Raw genomic sequence first — 19711 nt, forward strand, 5'->3', positions numbered from 1 at the left:
TCGATCCCTGATCAGGGAACTAGATCCCTCATGCTGCAAGTAAAAGATCCCGGGGCTTCCCTGGTGGCGCAGTGGTTAAGAATCCGCCTGCCAATGCAGGGGACACGGGTTCGTGCCCCGGTCCGGGAAGATCCCACATGCCGCGGAGCGGCTAGGCCCGTGAGCCACAACTACTGAGCCTGCGCGTCTGGAGCCTGTGCTCCGCAACGGGAGAGGCCGCGACAGTGAGAGGCCCGCGCACCGCGATGAAGAGTGGCCCCCGCTTGCCGCAACTGGAGAGAGCCCTCGCACAGAAACGAAGACCCAGCACAGCCAAAAATAAATAAATTAATTAATTAATTAAAAAAAAAAAAAAAAAAGATCCCGCATGCTGCAACTAAGATCCGGCACAGCCAGATAGATAGATAGATATTTTTAAAAATTAATTAATTAATTTTAAAAACCCAAATCAAAATAAACTTATTCATCAGGAACTACAAGGCCTTCATGCATCCAATCCACCTTTCTCTACCCTTCCTACTTCCCTGTGGGATTAAAAAAATCTGTTTTATTGTACATCCCCTTCTCTTATCATTACCTCAGACACTTCAAACATCTGGCCTCACGGTTAGCCACAAGCTACACTGCTCAGCCATAGCCTTGCCTTTCACCCCTCCTGTATCCTCACCCCTGGATCTGCATCTCCACCATCAAAAAGAAGAAAACCCAAAGTCTACAACCTGGCTCTAGCTCTTCTACCTTCACAATGTCAGCTTCTACTTCCTCCTGCCTCACTTACTCCATTCCAGTCACACTGGCCCTCTTACTGCTCCTAGAACACATCAAGTACAGTCCACCCTCAGCTCCCCCACCCCTAACCCACGTATCTACCTGGTCTGCTCCCTTAACTTCACTTAGAGCTGTGAGCCCAAATGTCACCTAATTAGAGAGGGCTTCCCTAACCACACCTTATAAAACAGTAAGCCTACCCTTCCGCTGTCAATATCTACCTTTCCCTAATACATTTCCCTAATATATTTTTAATGGTACTCATTACCATCTAACACAGTATATATTTACTTACTGTTTATCTTCCCCACCCTCATTAGAACATCAATTCCATGAGAAAGGAGCCTCTGTTTTTGTTGACTGTTATAACCCCAGCAGCTAGCACAATTCTTGGTATATTAGGAGGTGAATATATTATTCAATAAATATGTGTTGAACCAATCATGGCCTCCAGTTCCTTGTGCATTACCTTTTACCAAGCCTATATCTCCATAGACGGTTATTCCAACCACCAATGCCAAATTTCTCATTTCCATCTTAAAGGTTATGCTAGCTAAATTCACACTGCCTGCCATGTCAAGTTGTTTATGTTGAACTGAGCCTTTATGATTGGTCAACAATCCTTTCTATCCTATCCTGGTGATCATATTAAGTTCCTCCACCATGGTCTCTGGCCTGGTCAATTCCAACAGTCTCTTAACTGATCTCCTTGCTTCCCCTGTACTCCTATAGTCCATCTTTAATAAAGCAGCCAGAGGAATCTTTAAAACATATATCATATCATGACACTTTTCTGTGTAAAACCTTTCCTTAAAAGATTTCCTTGAGTCTAAACTCTTTACCATGACCATAGGAACCAACATGGCCTGGCCCTGCCTACTTCTTTAACTTCATCTCATGACTCTATGGTCCTCATCCACTCTGTTCCAGAACACTGGCTTTCTTTCCATTCCTCAAATACATCAAGCTCATTTCTACCTTGAGATTTTTATGCTAGCTTTATTTTCAGGTGACTGAATCCTTGTCTTTCATACCTTACCTTAAAGTCACCTCCTCAGAAGTAGCCAATAAGTCACTTTATCAACTGCCCTCCTCAGATCACATTACAATTTGGTATTTTTATTGTTCGTTTCAACGATCGGCTTCATAAGAAAACTTATCGGGACTTCACTGGTGGCACAGTGGTTAAGACTCCACGCTCCCAATGCAGGCGGCCCGGCTTCAATCCCTGGTCCAGGAACTAGATCCCACATGCATGCCACAACTAAGAGTTCACATGCCACAACTAAGGAGCCAGCGAGCTGCAACTAAGACCCGACGCAACAAAATAAATAAATAAAAACACACCTGGCACAAAGCAGGTGTCCAATGAATATCTGCTGAAGTTGGAAATTACTCTACAACATTTTTCCTAAATGTTTTCTCCTTCCAGAATCCCAATCCCACCACTGATTATTCGCCTTGTAGATAACCTCAATCCCCATCTTATTTTGAAAAGCAGGATAAGAAATTCTACAGTTTTCTTCCTCTTTGCCTACAAACTCCTTGATTCATCCTCTCTTCCCTTCCTCTGGTTTCTAAGCAGAATGGCTGCTACTCTTTTGTAAGAGTTAAGCCCTTTGCCCAGGTCCTTGATCTCAAACCTTCTTACCTCCTTCAGGCAATTAATCACTCTAATATTTAAACTATTCTACATATTTAAACTACTCTGATGGATCATTCCCTTTCACCTAAAATATACCAAGTGCTAATGCTAAAATATCTTCTATGTGGCTAACTCTTCAAAATGATCACTGTCTCATTTCCTGCACAAACTTCTTGAAAAACATTCTATTTTATACTTCATGCTTTTTTGTATATTGTAAAACCATTTACTTAACCTCTTATAATTCATCCTGGTCTACTCAATCTGTTCTCTCAGTTATCAAGAACCTCTTAATAATTATCTTATTTTATTACATAATGAACCTAATAATTATTAATTATTAGGTTATATTAATGCCCTAGAGGGGTTCTTGAATTTAATTAAATTTAATGCCCTTCTAGGGTATTAAAATCCTTAATCTTTCTAAGCATCTCATCCCTCTCAAGAACCTCTCCTTGAAATTCTTCATTATGCTTCAAAGAAAGACACAATACCTTCATACCTTTCCTCTTACTTTTCCTTTACTGATTCTTTTTAACAACATTTAAAGTTCTGTACTTTACCTTTTTCTCTCTGCTAGGATACTGGAAATGTTATCTACTTCCACAGTTTAAATTCTATGTGAATTGCTCCAAAATCTGTATCTTTGGGCCCTAAATTATCTTTTTTCTAAATTTTAGTCTCATGTTTCCACATTTAAGGAGATATTCTGAAAGTTCTACCTGTACCTCCAAAATCAAAATGTGTCTCACAGAATTCATATGTTATAGTCCCATCCACTTGCCCCCTAATAACCAGTCTTTCCTTGTGGTTTCCTTACTTATGTTATGGTACCATCATACTTGTAGCCACTCAAAATCTTAGATTCATATATATGATTTCTTTCTTCCATATTCCCTGCCAAATCTGCCTTTGAAATCTATCCTGCCAAATGAACTCACGGACCACCAGCTTCCACTCCCACCACTCATTCAGGTAGTCATTATTTCACTTTTGCATCACTTATCACAGTGACAAGTGCTAAGCACCTAACTTGCCTGCTAGACTATCAGCCCAGTCTAACACACAAGTTAACATTCCCCAGGCAGAGAATATCTGCCCTCGTTAACAGTATAACTAGGGTAGATCATGTAATTTATCACACAGAAGACAAGAGTAAAAAATGGCATAAGATAGTTCAGCAATTACACAATGTTGTATGTCAATTATATCTAAATAAAGTTGGAGAAAAAATATTTGGGCATTAAATTACCTACAAGAGGGTTAAACAAAGATATATATTGTCACACTAGAACTCCAGTGCTTGGGGAAATGACTGCTGCATCCCAAGTACATACCATATATTGGTTCAATAAATCACTTAAGAGCTAAAATATTCACTTTATCACCTTCTCTTCACTCTTTACTGCAAACTTATTTTCAGCCACAAACATTGTCCTGAAATGGCCTCTGCTGGGGTCAGCAATGACCTCCTAACTGCCAAATCCAAAAGGCTCTCAGTTTTCAATTAACCTCTCTAAAAAGCTTTAAACACTACTGACCCCTCCTCTCTCCTTCATAAAGTTGGGTTTAATCTGTGGTAAACATAATCCTAAGTACCTGACTATCTTAAAACAAGGCCTAGGCTTCCCTGGTGGCGCAGTGGTTGAGAATCTGCCTGCTAATGCAGGGAACACGGGTTCGAGCCCTGGTCTGGGAGGATCCCACATGCCGCGGAGCGGCTGGGCCCGTGAGCCACAATTACTGAGCCTGCGTGTCTGGAGCCTGTGCTCCGCAACAAGAGAGGCCGCGATAGTGAGAGGCCCGCGCACCGCGATGAAGAGTGGCCCCCCCTTGCCACAACTAGTGAAAGCCCTCGCACAGAAACGAAGACCCAACATAGCCATAAATTAAAAATAAATAAATAAATAAAAATTAAAAAAAAAAAAGTTTAAAAAAAAAAAACAAGGCCTAGGACTTCCTTCCCATCCCCACCCCAGAATAACTAAAAGATTTAGGATCTAAGCAAGATTCACATCTTCCTTCTTTACTTAACTTCTGAAAAAATAATATAAGTAATTAAAGATACGAAATTGGATACTTACCTTGAAATGATAGCCCCCATTTCAGTCTTTTAGGAAAACAGATGGCATTACTTATTTGTTAAAAGTGAAGTTTTCATGGAAGACTTTTTCAGATTAGAAGATATGCTGCCAAAAAAGGGTGAAGATAAAAGATATTAACACCTAAATGGACTAAATTAAAAGTAATTTTACTACTTATATGACATAATTGCTTATAACTGTATTTTTAAATATGGGGAAAATACAGAAAACACATGAACCACAATATTTAAGTTACAGAACGTTACAGCTGTAAGGGAGTTAAGTGGACGTCCTGTGCAACTATCTGAATTATCTTATGTAGATTACCTCCTCTTTCTTGAAACCTCTTTTCTGTAATATGCTAGTTTTCTTTCTATTTCCCAATCTATTCCTCCATCTGGATCATAAGCTGCTAACCATGAGTAACTTATTTCATTTTTCCCCTTTTCTTCTTTAATGTAATATTTGACACACACAAAATATATGGAAAGATGAATGTAAGCAAGCATTAAGATGAACACTGTAAATTGTAAATCACCACGCCACATAAGAACATCAGTAACATTACCTACATGCTCCTCTCCTCCCAACCTTTATCCTAAACATTATTCCACTACTTTTTAAAACATACTTTGTCACATATGTATTATGTCCTTAAACAATATTTTGTTTAGTTCTGTGTCCCCTGCTCCCTTTTTCAGCTTGATAACCTGGTATGCTAAGTTATCATAGCATACCAAGTCTTCGGGGACTTGAATTTTTTCACTCAATATTTTTCTAAATATGAATGAAGTCTTCAGCGACTTGAATTTTTTCACTCAATATTTTTCTGAGCTTTATCCATGTTACATTTTCATTGCTCTATATGGTATTTCACTATATAAATATGCCACGGTGTATTTATCTACTCTGTTGACAAACATTTGTATGGTTTAGTTTTTTGCTTTTATCAACATTACTATACAAGTCTCCAGGTACACTTACAGAAGAATTTCTTTAGGGTTAGGCTTTAAACCTAGAAGCGGAAAATTGGTGAGTCATACATAGGACATCCAAATTCCCAAGTTTACCAAAAATGCCAACATGTCTTCAACTGAATCACCTTACCAATTCTCCAGCAGTATATGAATCGCTAACACATCTTCTCCAATACCTGGTAGAGTCAGATTTCTTAATTTGTAGCAATACAGAATACATAAAATGGTATCACACTGTAATCTGTTTGTACTTGATTAGGCTGAAGATCTAATAAGGTTGAAGGCCTTTTCACAAGTTTATTAATGATCTATGTTCCTTTCTGCATTCCTTTGTTCAGAGTTTTTAGACAATTTTATTGGATTGTCTTTTTCTTATGAAATAATATGCTGTGTATATTCAGGACCAGGACTGGCTACATAATTTGCAGTGCCCAGTACAAAATAAAAAAGCAGGGCCACTTATTCAAAAATTAATTTCAAGACAGTAACAGCTTAGCATTAAAATAAGTGTGGGGCCCTGTGTGACTGCACAGGTTGTACATCCATAAAGGTGGCCCTGTTCAGGACACTAATTCTCTATTACATATATTACAATTTTCCTCCCAAGTTTGTGGTTTATCTTTTCATCTTCCTTATGGTGTTTTTAGAGGGACATTAATTTTAATGTAGTGAAAAATATCAATCATTTTTTGAGTCACTTTTCTGGCTCACTGAGAAAATCCTATAGACTTCATAAAACTTTATGGCTTTGCCTTTTCATCTGAGCTCTAATTCATGAGTGCTTTCCAAGGATCAGTGAGCTCACAGCTCTCTCCTCTCAGCCATTATGTCCCATTCTTCACAAACAACATTTCAGGACTTTATGACCTTTGTGACAGTAGCGTCCTAATCATTATCATTGAATTCATTTCTGGGCAAGCCCACTCAGATTGGATTGGAGGGACTTCCCTGGTGGTACAGTGGTTAAGAATCCGCCTTTCCAATGCAGGGGACGCAGGTTCGATCCCTGGTCAGGGAACTAAGATCCCACATGCCGCAGGGCAACTAAGCCGACACGCCGCAACTACTGAGCCCGCATGCTCTGGTGCCCGTTCACCACAACAAAGAGCCCACACACCGCAAGGAACATCCCACGTGCCGCAACTAAGACCAACGCAGCCAAACAAATTAATTAATTAATTAATTTTTTAAAAAACCAAATTGGACTGGAACTTGCGCCACATGCCAAGTCTGGAATTGTCTATATTTGTCAGTAATACTCCAAGTCAGAAATTTTAATAAAAAATTTCAACCATCTGGTTAGAACATTTTATGTTTAAAAAAAAGGGAGAAAAGGCTGAAAAATCTTCAAGTTTCATTAAATTAGCAGGAATCAAAGGAGAGCATGATTGCTGTTATTAAAGTTGAAAATCTTTTTCATTTGGAACCTTCAAAATAAAATTTGGCTAGGAAGCAAATAATTTTATTCTAGTCTTGGCTTCTTTTGAAATAAGGTCAATAATATGCTTTTTAAAGTGAAAGGAAAGTTATAAAACAAATTTTAGAATGATGTCAAAATGTATCAAACTGTTTACTTTCCCAAAAGTAAAGGAATTAGTCAACTCAAAAATAACCAAATTTCTGGTGCAGGATGTTGACAGCTGAGGAGGCTGTGTGGGGGGGGGGGTGGGGGTGGGGGGGCTGGGATAAATGGGAACTCTATGTGCTTCGTGTTCCATTTTACTGTAAAACTAAAACTGCTCTAAAAAAATAATGTCTATTTAAAAGGGAAAAGAGAAAAGGAAAGCAAAAAATAATAACCAATTTGACACAATACAGGTTAATAATGAATGTAAGTATACTGCTTAGTCTTCTTGGACAGTAAACAAAATTACTCTGATTTCTTCAAACACAGAATTCAATAAACTTTATTCTTAAAGTTCCTAATAATCCTTTAGGTAAAAACAATGTTATTAACAACCTTACCATGAAGATCCACTCACAACTTCACTGTGAAAAGAAATCAAGCAGCATTTACTAGAAGAAAAAAGTTCTGGACAAATATTCATTAAACTTTAAAGGGGTGGGGGGAGAGTTTCAAAAGCTCATCCAAGCACTGAGAACAGCACATGATGAAACCAAAACCCCTACACAGGTTCTATCTCTGGTCCCTGTTCAAGCAAAAGTACTCTTCTAGGGCTTCCCTAGTGGTGCAGTGGTTAAGAATCCACCTGCCAATGCAGGGGACACAGGTTCGAGCCCTGGTCCAGGAAGATCCCACATGCCGCGGAGCAGCTAAGCCCGTGCACCACAACTACTGAGCCTGTGCTCTAGAGCCCGTGAGCCACAACTACTGAGCCCATGCACCACAACTACTGAAGCCCATGCGCCTAGAGCCCGTGCTCCGCAACAAGTGAAGCCACCACAATGAGAAGCCCGCGCACCTCAAGGAAGAGTAGCCCCTGCTCGCCACAACTAGAGAAAGCCCGCACACAGCAATGAAGACCCAACACAGCCAAAAATAAAAATTTTTTTAAAAATTTTAAAAAAGAAACCGACTCATAGATATAGAGAACAAACTAGTGGCTACCAGTGGGGGGATGAGGGGTGTGACTGAAGTAGGGGATTAAGAGGTACAAACTACTACGTATAAAGTAAATAAACTACAAATATATATTGTATAGCACAGGGAATATAGCCAATATTTTACAATAACTATAAATGGAGTATAATTCATAAAAATTTTGAATCACTATGTTGTACCTACACCTGAAACTACTATAAATATTCTAAATCAACTATATCTCAATAAAATAATATAAACAAACCAGTAACAATGTTGCTATTTTAAAAATAATAATATTATTAAAAAATAAATTCCAAAAATCACTTCGTAGTAGAGGTGCTCATCTCTCTCCTTTTCCTACTGAACCCACAGTACTCTTCACATACTACCACAAAGTCCTAGCCCTACATCAAAGAAATGCAATTTCTATTCCAACATTTATGTTTATAAAATGCAATTAGAACACTCAAAAATATTCTTTGAGGGAATTCCCTGGTTGCCCAGTGGTTATGACTCCACACTTCCAATGCAGGGGGCACAGGTTTGATCCCTGGTAGGGGAACTAAGATCCCACAGGCCATGCATGCATGGCATGGCCAAAATAAATAAATAAATAATTTTTTAGAAAAATTCTTTGACGACTTCCCTGGCCGTCAAGTGGTTAAGACTGTAATTCCACTGCAGGGGGCGCCGGTTCAATCCCTGGTTGGGGAATTAGGATCCCACACACGGCACAGCCAAAAAGAAAAAAGAAAAAAATCTTTGATACCCATGAAATCAAATATTTCTCCATTACCGAAGAAATGACCAGATTAAAACTACTAGTAGGGCTTCCCTGGTGGCACAGTGGTTAAGAATCCGCCTGCCAATGCACGGAACACGGGCTCAAGTCCTGGTCCGGGAAGATCCCACATGCTGCGGAACAACTAAGCCCGTGCGCCACAACTACTGAGCCTGCACTCTAGAGCCTGTGAGCCACAACTACTGAAGCCCGCACACGTAGAGCCCATGCTCCGCAACAAGAGAAGCCACCGCAATGAGAAGCCCACACACTGCAACGAAGAGTAGCCCCCACTCGCCGCAACTAGAGAAAGCCCACGCACAGCAACAAAGACCCAACGCAGCCAAAAATAAATAAAAATAAAATAAATAAATTTATTAAAAAAAAAAAAAAAGACTGCTAGTGTATGAGTCTGTTAGTCTGTTTTTCTTTCTTTTTGTTTAACAAATGGAGATTATATATTCTGGCTTTTTAAAAAATACAGTTTCTCAAAAGACCAATATAGCCAGTAAACATAGGGGGGAATAAAAGCAATCTCACTGGTACTCCGGAAAATAAAAATTAAAAGCACAATAAGATACCACTGTGTACCCACCAGGATAGGTAAAAATTAAAGAAACTAATAATACCCAGGCTTGTTGAAAATGGAGAGCAATGGAAATTTACATTCCTTATGACATACGAATTCCACCCTAGATATAAATCCAAAAGAAATGTGTACACGTTTCACCAAAAGATATTTACTAGAATGTTCACAGCAGCATTACTCAGACTAGCCAAAAAGTATAAACCCAAAACAGAATGGATAAATTATGATACATTAGCACAATACTATATTGCAATGAAAATGAATTTAGTACCTTAGAGCTTTATAAACACAGTCTGATACATAAAAATATGCAAGCTGTTAAGCAAAAAAAAAAAAAAAAAAAAAGAAGCACAGGATAGTTGCTATGATGTGTCTTTGGCAAAGGGATAAAGATGTAAAGAAATAAAAATCTATATTCATATTTGCTTCTAAGTATAAGAGGCACTGGAAGATTACACAGATACTAGTAATATTAGTTTCCTGGGCAGAGTGAAATGTTAGGGAATTGGGGTAGACATGAACTGGGTAGCTGGGAAAAGGGTGGGAAACTGTTTACTTTTTTTATACTTTTTAATCTTTGAACCACAGTAATCTATTACATATTACAAATATAAATAATCCAGAAAAAGGATTCAAAAACCACTTTTTTAAATCTATTTAGATATGAGCATCTGAATTAAAAAAGATATTTCAGCAATAAAAATAATTTGCAAACGCCTCAAAAAAATAAAAACCAGAAGTGTGCCTCAAACATACACAAATAATGGGAACCACTCTTTTACACACTGTAAGAATGAGAATATACCTTTGTTCATCTTACTAAGCTACACGGAGCAACTCACAACTACACATAACATGGATAAATCTCATGAACACATTGGGGTTTTTTGCTTTTTTTGCGGGGTGGGTGGGGAGGGTTGACTTAAACAACAAACATCAGTTCTGGAGCTTGGAAGTCTGAGATCAGGGTGCCAGCATGGTGAGGTTCTTTGTGAGGGACTTCTCTCTGGTTTACAGACCACCATCTTCTCATTGTATCCTCACATGGTGGAGAACAGAGAGAGATACCTGTTTGATTCCATGTATATAACATTCAAAAAATGGGCATAACTAATTCTAGGGTGTTAGCTGTCAGAATAGTGACTACCCTTGGGAAAGAAGCAAGCAGAAGTAAGTGGGGTGGGAGGTGGTACACATAAGGAGAGTTTCTGGTCTCCTGGCAGTGTTCTACTTCTTGGTGATGGTTACATGGATCTGTTTACTTTGTGATAAATCATGATACTATATATCGATGATTTTTTGCCATTTACTGCATGTGTTATACTTCACTGAAAAAAGTTAAAAGAAAAAAAACACAGTGAACCACTATATCGCATCTGCTAGACTGACAAAAAGATCTGACAGTATCAACTGTTTGAGATTATGTGGAATAACCAAAACATTTTACCTTCCTGGTGACAGTATAAATTAGTATGACCTCTAAGGAAACCAATCTAGCATTATCTAACATATTTCATTATTTTTAAGATGAAGTGTTTTCTACATTTTAACACCTTTGATATAGAAATGCATCTTACAGTCACCATCAGGTAGCAGGAATGCCTCATGTGAACTTGATTCTTTTTCCTGATGTCCTAATAAGACAACTACAACCTTTAATATTTTAGTACACAAACCATGTAAGGACCATTTGAAAAAAGAATATATATCCTGGCTGTAGTCTGAAATCTTTGTTGACATCTTTTGGTAAAAATCACCAAAAAACATCCAGAATGAGTGTCAGAGGCTTATAAAAATCCACCTCACTACACCCTTAAGATTTATACACTCTGCTGTACATATGTTACACTTGAATTAGAAAAAAAAAGTATAAATAAGGATAACAATTTCTGCTTCAAAAACCCCATGAAATAGTTAAGTTCACAGAACATGGTGGGGGGGGGGGGAGTCTTAAAAATATGGACAGACTCCCGACCTCACTCATTAGAAAAATGCAAATTAAAACTATACAATTTTCAACCTGTTTGCCATGGTACATTGTTGGCAAGGCTGTGAAGAAATACACATCATCCGGCATAACAACAACATAATGGTAACTATGTGAATTATGTAACCTTATTGTGGTAAATATTTTGCAATATATACCTGTATCAAATCATTACATTGTACACCTTAAATTTACACGATGTTATATGTCAATTAAGTCTCAATAAAGCTGGGGAAGGGGGGAGAGAAACACACATTATCCCTTTTCATTGGTGGGAGAGTCAGGGTCCAAACATAAAGGCAATTTAGCAATATCTATCAAAATTACAAAGATACATGGCCTTTTATTAGTAATACCACATCTGAATTTATTCCATAATTATATACTTGCATATGGGCAAAATGCCATATGTACAAGGTAGTTCACTGCAATACTGTTACAATAATAAAAAATCAGAAACAAGCCAAACGTCTACCAACAGGGAATTGGTTAAATAAATTATCCAAAGGGAAATCATACAAGTTAAAAAACAAAACGATATACTCTATGGAAAGATCTTTGGTAAAGATCTCCACTGTTAAGTAAAACACACAATGTACAAAGGGGAGGGTAAGAAGACCAATCTGCAGAACAACAGGTATAATATGCTACCTTCGGAGTTGGTGAGTTTTTTGGATAGAAAAAAGTGCCTGTACTTTTATTGCCTTTATTTATGTAAAGAAACTCTAGAAGAATACATAAGAGGCTAATAAATAGTTTCCGGGACAGAGTGGAGTGTTGGAGGAATGCAGTAAATAGGAACAGGGTGGCTGAGGGCTAGAGGTGGGAGAGTTTCTACTGTTCAACTTTCTTATATTGAAAAGGTTTTTAATCCCATGGGAATCCATTACTATTATACATAGATTAGTAAATTAATAAACCAAAATAGGGTCCAAATACTATCAACATACACACACGATGACGAAAACTATTCTTTTACTGTCTCCGTAACTGAGGCAACAACATTATCCATCTCACTGAAGTCTGTAGTGTGAACACATCTATCTGGCCTAAGTCATCAGCCCAAGATCTCTAATACTAGTTTCCTTGAGAAAGCATGTTTCCTCCAAAATTCCATTTTGCTTCTCTCAGAGTCAGGGTCAACCTCCTCTCCCCTAGTTATATAAAGCCTCATGTCTCTTCTGAACAAAAGCTTCACCTAAGGATTCTCGCACTCTCACTTGTAAGTCCAGGGGTTAGTCTTTTGTACTCACCAGTAATTCACCCTAACAACTAAATCATGGTCTAATAAATAAGGGAATGTACAAAAGGGAGGCATCTAGTGTTTGCCGCCAATAGTATCTCCTCCTTAAACTAAAACAATGAGATAATTCCTATCCTGAATTGTCCTCCATACTGAATTATATCATCCATCTCTCATTTACCTAAAATGCAAGACACTATTTGACTAAATTCTGGTAACAACAAGATTAAGTATGAGAGAGTCTGGGGTGCAAGCCTCGGTGCAGATGCTGCTGTCTGTCCATCAGGCCAGCTCCTATGCACCTACACCAGTTCAGGTGGCATTTTCTCTAGAGCCCTTTCTGATCCCCCAAGGCTTACTCCCATGGGATCCTGCTGTGACTTGTACGTAACTCATTTATTACAGTGCATTACAAATATTAGTTTGCTTATCTCCCCTACAGGACTGTGGATCCCTCAGAGCAAGTAGAGAGTCATTCATATTTACAATCCAAGTACCTGCAAAATGCCTTTGATTAGGGCAGGTAATCAAAAATGTTCACTGAATGAATTAAAGAAACTACACGTGTAGCTAAAATCCCACTTAACGTTCTGCTTAACCCCAAAGGCATTTTACTTCATTCAGTCCCTGTTTTGAAGAAAACAGCAACTCCAATAATACTTTTCCTTACTGAAATATATCAGTATCTTAGATGTAAAGCTTTCATACATATAAAATCACTGAAAATATTAAGAAAACATCTCAGTCACTTTAGAAGTGTTACATAAAACTATGTAAAAAGTTAAGTATGTCTACTAAAAGTTAATAAAGGGACTTCCCCGGCAGTCCAGTGGTTAAGAATCCATGCTTCCATTGCAGAGAGCACAGGTTTGATCCCTGGTCGGGGAACTAGGATCCTACATGCCACGTGACATGACCCCCCCTCAAAAAAATGGTAATAAAGTAGAAAAACAGCTGATGTTGGAGTGCTAAATTTTTATGAACTTTTGTTCATTTTTTGTTTTAAACAAATTACGAGATATAATGATAACAAGAAATAAGTATATATAACATTTTCTAAGAAGGTAGATAGCGTTATAGGGACCAAGCATTTCTCCCAGAGTCTCAAACACTAACTGATACAGACATTCCAATATGGGCTGTCCCACATGGCTTGAGGAAAAGGAAGCAGAAAACAGAATAATCAAGTATTCAAATACACCTAAGAATTGTGCGACAGACAGGTGTTTACAATTCAAAACGGGCTTTCAAATTTTATCAAATACTGGCAAAAGCTGGGAAACAAGGAGAAAAGCAAACTTTAAGGATGCCTTTTAAATACATCCTAGTTAATCTAGTCAACATAAAAGATAGTTATTCTTTTGTACTCTGCTTTTTTTCTTTAACAATCCTGGAAATTACTTTGTATCAGTTCATAGAGATCTTCCTGATTCTTTTTTTACATCTGGACTGTACTTCACTGTGTAGATATACCACTGTTTATGGGTATTTAGATTGTTTCCAATATTTTAACAGTGTAAACTATTGATATCCTCCTGTTCTGCTCCCCCTCAAACAACATCTCAGACAAAAAAACAAAAAAAACTGGCTCTACCAGCTAAAACATACCAAACTCAACCAACACTCCCACTGTCCCTGACATAGCCTCAGTCTAAGCCAGGGGTCCCCAACCCCCAGGCCATGGACCGGTACCAGTCCATACTCTGTTAGGAACCGGGCTACACAGTGGCAGGCGGGCAAGCAAGCAAAGCTTCATCTGTATTTAGAGCTGCTCCCCATCGCTCACATTACCGCATGAGCTCCGCCTCCTGTCAGATTAGCAGCAGCATTAGATTCTCATAGGAGAGCAAACCCTACTGTGAACTGTGCATGCAAGGGATGTAGGTTGCGTGCTCCTTATGAGAATCTAATGCCTGATGATCTGAGGTGGAGCCGAGGCAGTGATGCTAGCGCTGCGGAGCGGCTGCAAATACAGATTATCATTAGCAGAGAGGTTTGACTGCACAGAGACCATAATAAATCAATTGCTTGCAGACTCATATCAAAACCCTATCAGTGAGTGGCAAGTGAAAACAAGCTCAGGGCTCCCACTGATTCTGCGTTATGGTGAGTTGTATAATTATTTCATTATATATTACAATGTAAAAATAATAGAAATAAAGTGCACAATAGATGTAATGCGCTTGAATCAACCTGAAACCACCTCCTTCCCCAACCCTCCGTGGAAAAATTGTCTTCCACGTAACCAGTCCCTGGTGCCAAAAAGGTTGGGGACCGTTGGTCTAAGCCACTATCAGCATTTCTGGGCTGTTCTGCTTCAACAACCTCCTAATCAGTCTCTCTGCCTCCACTCTAGCTGCTCTACAGTTTGTCTGTGTCAGAGTAACTACAATGTACCTCACAGAGCAGAAATTAGATTACTCCAATTGTTTGCTTAAAACCTTCCAAAACTTCCCATTGTAACCCTACCTGAGTTGCAACTATGCACTACAAAGACCTTTTATGATCTGGTACTTGTCTACCTCTGACTTCATCTTCCATTCTTCCTCATTGACTTCTTTCTAGTCATAATGATTTGCTTTTTGTTCCTCTCACACTTACTTTGTTCCTAACTTAGTGCTTTTGTACTTGCTATTCTTTCAGTTTAGAATGTTCTGCCCCAGGTTATCTGCCACCTTCTAACACCCATGTCTCAATTCAAAAGTTACCTCTTCTAAGAAGTTTCCTGTGTACCACAACAATTAAGATTGTAACCTGGTTCATTCCCTACCACTTTACTACCTTCATAATACTTAATAGTACTTGCAATTCTCATTTATTATTTACATGTTTTTTTCTTCCACAGGAAAATATGAAAAGTCTTGAGGATAGCTTGTAATCCATATAACTTTAACTCTCTATCATTTTTTAAACTTTTCTATTAAGTCTGAAATTGTTTCAAATATTTCTCCATGGAATTGCCTATTCTGGACATTTTATATAAATGGAATCATACAATACACAGTCTTCTGTGACTGGCTTCTTTGACTTAGCATAATGTTTTCAAGGAACATCCATACTGCAGCATGTATAAGAATTGCATTCCTTTTTAAGACTGAATACTATTCCACTGTATGTATAAAATGCATTTTGCTTATCCATTCATTAGCTGTGGACATTTGGGTTGTTTCCACTTTTTGGCTATTATGAATAAGACTGCTCTGAACACTCATGTACAAGTTTTTGCATGAACATGTGTTTCAATTCTCTTGGCTATAAACCTAGCAGTGGAATTGCCGTGTCATATGGTAATTCTGTTTAACTTTTTAAGGAACTGACAAAGTGCTTTCCCAAAACAGATGCACTACTTTACAATCCAACCAGCAATGTATGAGGATTCCAAATCCACATGCAACATTTGTTATTGTCTACCTTTTGATTATAGCCATACTTGTAATGTGAAGCGCATCTCATTATGGTTTCAATTAACATTTCCCTAATGACTGATAATGTTGGGCAATTGTTCATGTGCTTATTAGCCATTTTTATATCTTCCTTGGAAAAACATTTATTCAAACCAGTTTATTTGCCCATTTTTAAGTTGGATTATTTGAATTTTTATTATTGAGTTGTAAATGTTCTTTATATTATTATATATATTCCTTATCAGATATATGCTTTTCTAATATTTTCTCATTGGTCCTCTATTTGAACATTAGGCTCTGAGTTTTCTTATTAACTTAATCTCTAGGTTCAGAAGAAAGTGTCAGTATTAACTTACAACCATAACTGACATATTAAAAACAGTTTACAAGAATTTGGTATCACTGACAAATGGTTACCTGAAACCCACATTTTATAGGAAATACAATAATTTCTTTAAGGACTTGAAGTCACAGATTATTCATCTGTTGTCAATGTTGAATAGTATTGTAAGCAAAGAACAGCCTTGATATACAAAATGCTGACAGCCAATTTAGCAAATAAAATCAAAAACACAATCTTCTAACCTCCTTATATTTAAAAATACATATATAGTAAAATAGCTTCCAATAGCACTTCATATGTAAGGTTAGAAATTAACATATTTTAGAAACTATTATTTCTGATTATGGGAGAGGAAACAAACTTCTCAGTCTGTCATACAAGGCCTTTTGTGATCCACCTCTTCCTACCTATCTTCTGAAACTCCCTCCCTCTTTACATTACAGCTGGCAGTTTTTTAAACACCTGTGACTAAGCCCTGGTATCACCTCCCACAGGAATATTTCCTTGCCCACCTCTCTCCTGAGGACCAGTTTAGAAATTTCTATTCCAGTGGTTCTTAAACTTTTTGGTTTCAGCTTCCCTTCACACTCTTAAAAATTACTGAGGACTCAAAAGCTCTTGTCTATGTAGGTTATATCTATCAATATTTACTGAATTTGAAATTAAAACCAAGGATTTTAAATTTTTATTCATGTAAAAAATAGTAAATCTATTAAATGTTTACTTAAAAACATTTTATTTTTAAACATATTTTAGTTTTAAAAACCATATTTTTCAAAGAAAACCTTTAGTGAGAAGAGTGATACAATTTTACACTTCTGCAAATCTCCTTAACGTCTGCCTTAATAGAAGACAGCTAGATTCTCATCTCTGCTTTGCACCCAATCTACTGAGATATCACAATTTATATTGCCTCTGGCAAACTCCATCGTATATTCGTAAACAAATAAGGGCAAAAGAAAAGCAAATAATGTCTTAAGTTATGAAAATAGTTTTGACCTTGCAGATCTCTGAGAAAGAGCTCGGGGACCTTCAGAGGTCCCCAGACTGTACTTTGAGAACCACTGCCTCCCACAATACCCTGAAGAGGCTCTATCATTTGCACGTAACACACAGTATTAGAATTATCTGTTCATTTGTCTGCCTCTCTTAAAGTTCCTTCAAGCCATGAGCTTTCTTCAACTTTGCATCCCCAGTGCCTCATACAGCATAGAGCATATATCTTCTCAATAAACATTCCATGAATAAATGGTAAATATAGGAAAATATTCACACACTCTAATAGATAAAGGTATATGTGAATGAAGCAGATTTTCCATGGCCAACTCTTCAGCTAACAGAAATGTATAAAAGAAAAATCTTATGATAAATTGACAGCAATGCTAAAAGTAGAATAAAGGATACATTCAGACCTAGCATAATCATCCCAGATTAGAACTTTACAAAGTTCAGCCCTGAGGGAAAAAGAACACCCTAAAATGCATCTTAGACTATAAACAAACACCCACTGCTCCAGCATTCTGACTAAATAAAAGTATCACCTCTGCAACAAGACAATTAAACCACTGTTTTAAAAAAAAATGGGGGAGGGGGGGTTGTGTCAAGGGAGGGAGAGTGCCAGTGATGGATGACTAAGGATCAAACAGGTATTCTCAGCTTATGAATTTCTTAAAATTTTGTCAACCCAATTAGAATATGAAAAACATATTTCCTGTCTTTATTTGCATTGTTTGATTTCAAATCAATGCCTCCTTACATTTCTATGAATGAACATCACCCTCCCGATCCAATTAAACAACAACATCATAACATCCCTGAAGATAGGACACATATTTGCCTCTCTCACTTATACCTAGCCCAATACCTCAATGCTCAACCAATATCTCTAGGTTTGTTCATTAACTGGGTATCTGAAGAAGTACTTGTGCCAGGGAAAAAGAAATCCTTTTACAGTAAGGCCTGGGATGGGGTTAGGGTGGGATGTCACACTAACCAAGTCGATGAGAAAAGCTCTTGGAACAATTCTCAAGTATGAAGGGTAAATTCAATGCAGAGCTAAAGGAGCCTGTGGCCCTAGGGAAGCCACTGCCTGCACACCCTAGAGGTGCTGACCTCCTTCTCTAGGTCTCCATTCTCAACTGTAAAATAAAGCTCTAAAATGCAGAGGCTCTCTGCCATAATTTTCAGGAAGTCTCTACCTTGCGTGCCTAGGAAAGCCCCAACCTCTTGGAAGAACAAATCTGACATTCAAAGGTCTGAATTTTGACCACAGTCAGCTCACTAGTATTCCACATCATATTAGCAAAGCATTCAATTACTGTTAAATCACTTACAACACAGGTTAATACTGTTACATTTTCTAGACAAATTACTTGACCTCTTAAAGAGAAAAAGCCATGTGAATATTTTAGAAAATAGTCATTAAAATAATTTCCCAGTTCCTATTATGTTTTATAAAAGCAGATCACTTAAACTTTTAGTAGTTAAAATCACGACATATTTTTCACTGGCACCACAACCTGTAAATATGGTACCACACAAAGACATTCACTTTGGCATACTCTTAGAACAAGATTCACAGAACAATAATAATGGCATAGTTTAGAAAACAGACTTTTCCGGGAGTTCCCTGGTGATCCAGTGGTTAGGACTCAGCGCTTTCACTGCCATGGCCTGGGTTCAATCGCTGGCTGGGGAACTAAGATCCCGCAAGCCACGTGGCATGGCCAAAAAAAAAAAAAAAAAGAAAGAAAAAAAAACAGGCTTTTTTTGTGAAGGGGAGAGAAACTATTATCCATTATGTTCACTACAATTTCACTATATTCTCATTTTTATTTATTTTTTATGTGACCTATTCAAAAAGCCTCAGGGACTTCCCTGGCGGTTCAGTGGTTAAGACTCCGAGCTCCCAATGCAGGGGGCATGGGTTCAATCCCTGGTCGGGGAACTAAGATCCCGCTTGCCACCTGACGCGCCCTCCCCCCGCAAAAAGAAAAGCCTCATATGGCTTTTTTTTTTTTTTTAATTTTTTTGAAGTATTTGTTTATTTATTTATTTATGGCTGTGTTGGGTCTTCGTTTCTGTGCGAGGGCTTTCTCTAGTTGTGGCAAGCGGGGGCCACTCTTCATCGCGGTGCGCGGGCCTCTCACTATCGCGGCCTCCCTTGTTGCGGAGCACAGGCTCCAGACGCGGGTTCAAGCCCTGGCCTGGGAGGATCCCACATGCCGCGGAGCGGCTGGGCCCGTGAGCCACAGTTGCTGAGCCTGCGTGTCTGGAGCCCGTGCTCCGCAACAAGGGAGGCCGCGATAGTGAGAGGCCCGCGCACCGCGATGAAGAGTGGCCCCC

The 19711-nt window shown here is 38.2% G+C and overlaps 1 protein-coding gene across 3 annotated transcripts in view; it reads right to left on the reverse strand.

The window, feature by feature from the left end:
* PIK3CB (phosphatidylinositol-4,5-bisphosphate 3-kinase catalytic subunit beta) overlaps nucleotides 1–19711 on the reverse strand; it is a 199080-nt gene that overhangs the window by 147047 nt on the left and 32322 nt on the right. For 2 of the 3 annotated variants that reach the window (XM_036851090.1, XM_036851088.1), the window contains exon 2: nucleotides 4498–4602. The exons of the other annotated variant lie outside the window; for it this stretch is intronic. The gene's annotated coding sequence lies outside the window, so the exon portion shown is untranslated. The remainder of the gene's footprint in view (nucleotides 1–4497; nucleotides 4603–19711) is intronic. 3 annotated transcript variants of the gene reach the window in all.

The sequence above is a fragment of the Balaenoptera musculus genome, chromosome 4, assembly GCF_009873245.2.
Source record: "Balaenoptera musculus isolate JJ_BM4_2016_0621 chromosome 4, mBalMus1.pri.v3, whole genome shotgun sequence".
NCBI lineage: Eukaryota > Metazoa > Chordata > Mammalia > Artiodactyla > Balaenopteridae > Balaenoptera > Balaenoptera musculus.